A 9,754-nucleotide genomic window follows, 5' to 3' on the forward strand; every position below is an offset into this window, starting at 1 on the left:
GCAGAATTTAACGTTCGATTCAAAAAAACACAGTGGACCAACACCAGTGGATGACATTGCACCCCAAATCATCACAGACTGTGGAAACTTAACACTGGACTTCAAGCAACTTGAGCTATGAGCTTCTCCACCCTTCCTCCAGACTCTAGGACCTTGGTTTCCAAATAAAATACAACATTTGCTCTCATCTGAAAAGAGGACTTTGGAGCACTGGGGAACAGTCCATTTCTTCTTCTCCTCTCTCCAGGTAAGACGCCTCTGACATTGTCTGTGGTTCAGGAGTGGCTTAACAAGAGGAATATGACAACTGTAGCTAAATTCCTTGACACGTCTATGTGTGGTGGCTCTTGATACCTTGACTCCAGCCTCAGTCCATTCCTTGTGAAGTTCACCCAAATTCTTGAATCACTTTTGCTTGACAAGCCTCTCAAGGCTGCGGTCCTCTCGGCTGGTTGTGCATCTTTTTCTTCCACACTTTTTCCTTCCACTTAACTTTCTGTTAACATGCTTGGATGCAGCACTCTGTGAACAGCAGCTTCTTTGGCAATGAATGTTTGTGGCTTACCCTCCTTGTGAAGGATGTCAGTGATTGTCTTCTGGACAACTGTCAGATCAGCAGTCTTCCCCATGATTGTGTAGCCTAGTGAACCAAACTGAGAGACTGTTTTGAAGGCTCAGGAAACCTTTGCAGGTGTTTTGAGTTGATTAGCTGATTGGCATGGCACCATATATATAATAGTAGTCAGTCTAGCCCATTTCTTTTATAAACCGACCCGGCCCCCCATTAAATAAAAGAAAATTATGTTACTCAGAAAAAAGTTTGGGGACCCCTGCTTTAAGGGGTCATCGGATGCAAAACTCACTTTTACATGTTGTTTGAACATTAATGTGTGTTGGCAGTTTGTGTACACAACCACCCTACAATGATACAAATCCACCCAGTGGTATTTTTTTAATCTTTAAAAGTATCCCCTTTTTAAAATCAGGTCATTCTCAGCTTCAGGCCACTCCCACAATAGTTGATTGACATGAGCGCCTTACCTTAGACCCGCCCTCACCGAGCTCAAACAGTCAGACTCCGATCGCCACTGTTTGACTCAGGTGCAGGGGAAGACAAGAATGTCTCTGATTGATTTACTCCGACATCTGAGCCGCTTAAAATGCAGAGGATTAACCTTACCTTCGTTTTTAAAAAGGAAAGCACCGATCCCGATCTACATATGCATCTAGTTCATGCGAATTGTTCATGATACAGCAGAAGTGAGTATAAGGGGTTTTTTATGCATCTTTGCAAACAGCCTTTCTTAATAATGTGCTTGTTGGCAAGTTTCACTGCTAAATGCAGCTAAAGTAAACATTACATCTCTTAATCCCACATCAGAGAGGGGCGGGGTGAGCAGAGCTCATTTGCATTTAAAGGGACCATGCAATAAAATGAATTGATTTTTTTGCAGAGCTGATTTTGATAAGGTAAAAGGGTGTTTTATTACACTACTATTGAGAATTTTTAACCAAAGTATATTATAGACTTTTCATTAAGACCCTAAAGAATCATATGAACTTGTGGAAAATGGGCATCCAATGACCCCTTTAAGTTACACTGCCTAAATTAAAAGACATTTTAAATGGATTTCACAAGCCAACATGAAACGTAAGTAAATTTTCCTTTTTTTTTCTTTTGTTGAAAAGAAAAAAAAAATTAGGGTAGTGATTGATTTTATCCTATTAGCATAGTGTTGTGATGTGAAGAGCAAAAGCTAGACAATTAATTGCTTTTTATCGTGATTTACTAGTGGAGGCGACAAGAAAAAACGATGGCAGCAAGTCTAACAAAGACAAAAAACAAGCGCAAACATTGGTTCTGCAAACAAAAAGTGAAAAGATTTGATGGAAATCTGATGTTGAAGTTGCTTCTTGTTTGACGTACAGGTAAGTGAATTCATTAATGTATCTCAGCTTTCTATAAGTCAGTAGCTATCATTGTGATTTACACTACCAGTCAAAAGTTTGGACACACTTACCCATCAAAGAGAATGGGGAGGTGTTCAAACCTTTGACTGGTAGTGTACATATAACTACTACTAGACGGTCATGCTAACCTTAATTCATGTCGATAGATGGCAGCGCAGCTTCTAACAACTGTGATGTCCATAGCCTACTTATCTACCCTAAAAACAGTGAGGCTAACACTAGCTTGATAGCTACTAAATAGACTTTAAAGCATTAACGTTAGTTCACTTTCAGATTACTCACCTCCATGTCATTAAAGATGTCCATATCTATCTTTCTTAAGTCGATTTTTGAAAAAAAAAAAAACATTCCAAGATTTTTCTTAATGTAGAGTGTTTTCACAACGTCTCAGTCGCTGAACAAAACGAAACTACAATTATTGTCATGTTTTGGGCTTTACTAATCGGTCGGACCGGGAAAAACATTTGGAGTTCTATAGACTGCCAAAAGTTATAACAAATCAAGGAGAAGAGTCCAAAAAATATCTGAGGAACAAAAAGCGTTTGTGGTTGGCCAAACTGGACCAGGATTTCCAGGGCAAGAGTCTTGACAACATTCCTCAACATTCTTATCATTTCCGGTCAGGTAGGTAAAATATTAGGCTAATATCTTAATTAATTCTGCTCGTATGTATTTAAACTTTACTTTGTCAAAATATTGCACCCTTTCCTGCTTACTAAGTCTTTCTCTAGGCCTATATGTTTTAGCAACTTCCACACATTTTTTTCTGTGCTGTAATAGACAGCATAAATTAGCAGAACAGCGTATTCAGTAATACATTATCAGTGCAATCCATGCTGTTGTTTACACCCGAGTATCAGTAGTACGGCTGCGCATCTGGGTACCTGACCCTGATCCCCATTGTGGATCATATAAATCATCTCTTGTCTCAGTCTTAATTACAACAATGCAAGTTCTTGACTTACATAAAAGTATCTGAATAATGCTATTTAAGGACTGTTCCAAGTTAAAAACAAGTTAATTTCTGTTGACAATTTGGACTCGTCTCTCTTAAATCACATAAAGCTACGAAAGCCCGTTTCTGCCACTGAATAAAAAATTTAAAAAAGGTTATTGTGACTTCTTATTTCACAATTCCAACCTTTTTTTCTCAGAATAGCGTGATATAAATTCGCAATTTGCAGTTCTGACCTTTTTTCCCAGAATTGCGTATTATAAATGATATAAACTCGCAATTGTGAAAAATAAAGTCAGAATTGCAAGATAAAAAATTTGACTTTTTTCTCAGAATTGCATGATATAAACTTGCTGCTGCAAGTTATAAAGTCGTAATTGTGAGATTTAAACTCAATTCGTGACGTAAATGCAAACCCTCTGTATAGTGGACTTCATTGGTGGCCAATGGATTGAAAGCCCAAATTTCTTTTTCAGTGCAGCTTCAAAGGGCTCTACATGATCCTAGTTGAGGAATAAGGGTCTTATCTAGTGAAACGAACTCTCATTTAAATGTATTTACTTTTTAACCATAAATGCACATTGTGTAATCAAGTTGGAAAGGTAACGGCGTTTAGTTCTTTACCTGTGTAACACAGGGTTGGTACTTCCATCTACTTCACACATACAGTCAAGCCAGAAATTATTCATAACTTTGACAAATTCTGACTTGATGATGTACAAGTGGCGTCATTGTGGAAAAAAAATATTTCTCAGCTTTTTTTTTTACATTTGAACAAAAAGTGCCATGTCCACAATTATTCATACCCTTCTCAATAATCAATAGAAAAGCCTTTATTGGCTATTACAGTAATCGAACACTTCCTATAATTGCATGACCAGCTTTTTCCACTGGTATTTTTGCCCATTCATCTTTAGCGATGAGCTCCAACTCTTTCAGGTTGGAGGGTCTCCTTGCCATCATCCTGATCTTTAGCTCCTTCCACAGATTCTCAATTGGATTTAAGTCAGGACTCTGGCTGGGCCACTGCAAAACGTTAATGTTTTTGTCTGCTAACCATTTCTTCACCACTTTTGCTGTGTGTTTTGGGTCGTTGTCGTGCTGAAATGTCCACTGGTGCCCAAGGCCAAGTTTCTCTGCAGACTGCCTGATGTTGTTGTTGAGAATTTTGATGTATTGCTCCTTTTTCATGGTGCCGTTTACTGTGATTAGGTTCCCATTACCATGTTTGACAGTGGGGATGGTGTTCTTAGGGTTGAAGGCTTCTCTATTTTTACTCCAAATGAAGGCTACACCATTGTGGCCAAACAATTCAATTTTTGTTTCATCTGACCATAAAACAGAAGACCAGAAGTCTTCTTCTTTGTGAGCATTTGCAAAGGCCAAGCAGGCTTTTGTGAGTCTTAGCACCAGATCTGGTGAAGTGGTGTCCTCCTTGGTCTGCGTCTGTGGAACCCAGCGGTGTGCAGTGTCTGTTGGACTGTCTGCCGTGAGATGTTGCCACCAGCAGAGCCCAGATTCATCAGGATGGTCTTGGTGGTGATCCTTGGATTCTTTTTTACCTCTCTCACTATCCTCCTGTCCAGCACAGGTGTCACTTTTGGCTTCTGACCACGTCCTTTTTCACAGTGCGGAATGTCTTGTATTTTTTTAATAATACTTTGCACTGTAGCCACTGGAACTTCAAAACATTTAGATATGGTCTTATAGCCCTTTCCTGAGCAGCCACAATGCGCAGCCGCAGGTCCTCAGTGAGCTCTTTTGTCTTAGCCATGACTGTCCACAAACCAACAGCAGAGAGCTTCTGTTTTTCACCTGTTGAGTTGATTAAAACAGCTGTTCCCAATGAATCAGGATAATTAGGATGCTTTAGAACAGCTTGGACTATTTGGAATGGTATAGAACTTTGGATTTTCCCATAGACTGAGACAATTTGCAAAGGGTATGAATAATTTTGGACATGCCACTTTTTGTTCAAATGTAAATTAAAGCTGAGAAATATTTTTTTCCACAATAACGTCTCTTGTACATCGTCTTATTATCTTTTGGGAGAAGCCTGTGTCATTTCCGGTCAAAAAAAACTTGATGGTTGAATAAAAGTAACTTTAAGTCAGAATTTGCCAGGGGTATGAATAATTTTGGGCTTGACTGTATATAAATTGACATTTTTCATAGAAAATCACTTATCGTTTTGCTAGATAAGACCCTTATTCCTTAACTGGGATTATGTAGAGACCTTTGAAGCAGCATTGAAATTTCAATTTGGACCTTCCACCCAGTGTTCCACCCATTTAAGTCCACTATATGTCAAAAACCTTAATTTTATTTTGACTGAAGAAAGAAAGACATGAACATCTTGGATGACATGGGGGTGAGTAAATTATCAGGAAATTTTTATTCTGGAAGTAGCTATTGAGGTAAGGTATTTGAAGAGGAATGGTGTAAAATTAAGATTTAGATATATTAAGACATGGTTGAATATTAAACATTGTTGACAGCTTTGTAAGATAAAACAGCAGTGAAACTTCATTTTCTAAAAGAAAACGAACCCATTAGTAATCAAATGTGAGCAATGATAAAACAACTGAGACACGACTGAAGTGATAAAAGTACATAAAATGTTTTGTTTTTTTATTATAACTAGTGGCATTTTCTTTAAATAGAAAGCATATACAGCATCAGGCAGGATATTATTTTTCATGTTGTCAGAAAGATGAAGGGGCGAGAGAGAGAAAGTGTGTACCTACATCACGCCTGAGGACCAATTAAGTGTCCATTGCAATTAGTGTTCTACCTAGTGCATTTATTGCATTACAAAGCAGACATCAAAAAAGAAAAAAAAAATAGTGCAATATCTTTTTCTCTACTTACACAGAAGAGGAAGTGTTAATGTTCTAAGGCGTTTTCTTTCCATGTTTGTATTGCATACAGAATCGAAGACAAAGGACTTAAATTATACCCATTGTAAAAATTGTGCTTCTTAATACCTCAGAAAGAAAAATAAATAAATCAGTGTTGGTTATGGATTCTGTATTGGTCCGCTAGAAAACAATGTGATGAAATAACAGATAAGGGGGGAAATGTTGTATCATGTACATTTACATGTATTAAGACATGCAAATCTTGTTTTATAGATCATACTGTGACAGTACCTCATACAGATTATCACACAGTACACATGCTATTTTACATTGTGCATTGTGGATCATATAAATCATCTCTTTTCTCAGTCTTAACAACAACAATGCAAGTTCTTGACTTACATAAAAGTATCTGATCAATGCTATTTAAAGGACTGTTCCAAGTTAAAAAGAAGTTCTGTTGACACAATTTGGACTTGTCTCTCTTAAATCACATGTACAGCTATGGAAGCCAGTTTCCGCCACTGAATAAAAACAAAAACAAAAATTATTGTGACTTTATCTCACAATTCTGACCTTTTTTTCTCAGAATTGCGTATTATAAATGATATAAACTCGCAATTGTGAAAAATAAAGTCAGAATTGCACGATAAAAACTCATAATTTAGATTTTTTTTCTCAGAATTGCATGATATAAACTCAATAGCAAGAAATAAATTCAGAATTTTGAGATATAAACTTACAATTCTGTTTTTTTCCATGGAATTACATGATATAATCTCGAAATTGTGAGAAATAAAGTCAGAATTGCAAGATAAGAACTCACAATTCTGATTTTTTACATAGAATTGCATGATATAAACTTGCAGCTGCAAGTTATAAAGTCGGAACTGTGAGATATAAACTTAAAATTCTTACCTTTTTTTCAGAAAATAAAGTCAGAATTGCAAGATAAAAACTTGCAATTTGGACTTTTTTTCTCAGAATTGTGTGATAAACTTGTGATTGTGAGTTATAAAGTCAGAATTGCGAAATATAAACTTAGAATTCTGACATTTTTTTCTCAAATTGCATGATATAAACTTGCAATTGCAAGTAAAGTCCGAACTGTGAAATATAAACTCACAATTCTGGCTTTTTTTCTGTAGAATTGCATGATATAAACTCGCAATTGCTAAAAATAAAGTTAGAACTGCAAGCTAAAAACTCACAATTTGGAATTATTTCTTAGAATTGCGTGGTAAACACACGATTGTGAGTTATAAAGTCAGAATTGCGAGATATAAACTTGCAATTGTGAGAAATAAAGTCAGAATTGCTATAAAAAATGTACAATTCAGATTTTTTTCTCAGAATTGTGTGATAAACTTGTGATTGCGAGTTATAAAGTCAGAATTGCAAAATACAGACTTACAATTCTGACTTTTTTTTGCTCAGAATTGCATGATATAAAATTGCAGCTGCAAGTTATAAAGTCGGAACTGTAAGGATATAAACTCACAATTGTGTCTTTTTTCCATATAATTGAGTGATATAAACTCGAAATTGTGAGAAACAAAGTCATAATTGTGAGATAAGAACTCACAATTCTGATTTTTTTTCTCAGAATTGCGTGATATAAACTCACAGTTGCTAGAAATAAAGTCTGAATTGGGAGATAAAAACTTGCAATTTGGACTTTTTTTTCAGAATTGTGTAATAAACTTGTGATTAAGAGTCATAAAGTCAGAACTGTGCGATACGAACTCACAATTCTGGCTTTTTTTCTAGAACTGCATGATATAAACTCGCAATTGTGAGAAATAAAGTCAGAATTGCTATATAAAACTCAATTCAGATTTTTTTTCTCAAATTGCGTGATATAAACTCGATTGCTAGAAATAAAGTCAGAATTGCAAGATAAAAACTCACAATTTGGATTTTTTTTCTCAGAATTGCATCATATAAACTCGCAATTGTGAGTAATAAAGTCAGAACTGCTAAATAAAAACTCACAATTCGGATTTTTTCCTCAGAATTGTGTGAAATAAACTAGAAATAAAGTCAGAATTGGGAGATAAAAACTTTTTCTCAGAATTGTGTGATAAAACAATTGCTAGAAATAAAGTCAGAATTGCAAGATAAAAACTTTAAACTCAATTATGACTTTATTTTTCGCAACTGAGTTTTTAGAATTGCAAGTTTATATCTCACAATTCTGACTTAACTTGCAATTGCGTGTTACAAAGTCAGAATTGCAATAAACTATTGATATAAACTCACAATTCTGAGAGAAAAAAAGCCACAATTGCAGAAAGTTTGTATCACACAATTCCTACTTTATTTTTTAGAATTGCAACTATTTGTCAACTATTTATATCACAATTCTGAGTAAAAAAAAAAAGTTTGTATCACTCACAACTGAGAAAAAGTTAGAATAACCTTTTTTATTTTTTATTCAGTGGCGGAAATGGGCTTCCATATACAGCAATGTACTTACAATGGAAGTTCATGGAGCAAAATATTCTGGAGGGTTTAAAAGCAGAAACGTTCAGCTTGTATTTTTGTTAAAGTGCTTATATCAATTCCAACTTTTTGTGAATGAACTTCTGATAATGTGTTTTCAACTTTTCATGATCGTGACTTACAGATTAGATGTAACTGAATTATGGTTAAGCAATTGTAAGCAATTTTATCTAATCAGTCTAATTATTATGTATGATGTCTAAATCTTGCGGCTTTCTTTCAATCGGATTCTGTCGTTACAGCTTAACTTGAACCTGGAACATTCCTTTATTACATCAGTTCAAATATATATGCTATGGTGAAGCGTTAATTTAAAAAAAGTGGAGGTATTGAAGCCCATGAGATTGAAAAGGCAGAAACCCCTTGTATGTGCTCAGTATAAAAGAGGGTGAACTATCTTACTAAATAGAATAATACTTACAACAAGAATCAATGCAGTACTAAAGTAGATCAGAAACAATCGAAAGAAACGATCAGATCACATGCAACACTTGCATAGAATTTTTTTTCAGTCATGCTCTGATTTTCTTTTTCTTTTTTTTCTTTTTGTTTTTAAATATAGAACAATAGATTAAAGTGAGACATGTTAATAGCAAATAAAGATGCAGTACACTAAAAGAGAGGACTGGTCAAGGCATTTGATAGTGAACTTTTACCCTGACTTCCACACCCCAGAACATGTACATTTCCCATGACCCTCTAAATGGCCAATGCAAAGTTTTACTTCAAGATCGGTGTTGTAAACACAATGTCTGTCGCGCAATCTACATCCATTTGAACTTATGTTAGAAAGGTAAGAGCTGGGAAGATACAGTGACTTGTGTAATGACCTGAGATCAACTCACAATGTGGGTTGTTAACAGGTAACTGGCTGATTTCTTCAATTTGACATGGAACGGCTCTTTTAGTTCTGAAATGTTGTCTACATACGCGCTAGAGATGTGCCTGAAACCAAAATCAAAAGTTTACATACACTTGATTTTTAATGTTGTGTTGTTACCTGAATGATCCACAGCTGTGTTTTTTTGTTCAGTGATAATTGTTCATGAGTCCCTTGTTTGTCCTGAACAGTTAAACTGCCTGCTGTTCTTCAGGGAAGTCCTTCAGGTCCCACAAATTCTTTGGTTTTTCAGCAGTTTTGTGTATTTGAACCCTTTCCATCAATGACTGTATGATTTTGAGATCCATCTTTTCACACTGAGGACAACTGAGGGACTCATATGCAACTATTACAGAAGGTTCAAACGCTCACTGATGCTCCAGAAAGAAATAACGATGCATTGAGGGGTGAAAACTTTTTGAATTTGAGGATTAGAGTAAAGTTAACTTATTTTGTCTTCTAAGAAACATGTGACTATCTTCTATAGCCTCTAAAGAGCAGTATTAAGTGAAAAAAATAAGAAAAATGTACATTCAGTTAAAAAGTTTTCACCCCCAGCTCTTAATGCATTGTTTTTCCTTC

This window comes from Garra rufa, chromosome 18, assembly GCF_049309525.1.
Source record: "Garra rufa chromosome 18, GarRuf1.0, whole genome shotgun sequence".
NCBI lineage: Eukaryota > Metazoa > Chordata > Actinopteri > Cypriniformes > Cyprinidae > Garra > Garra rufa.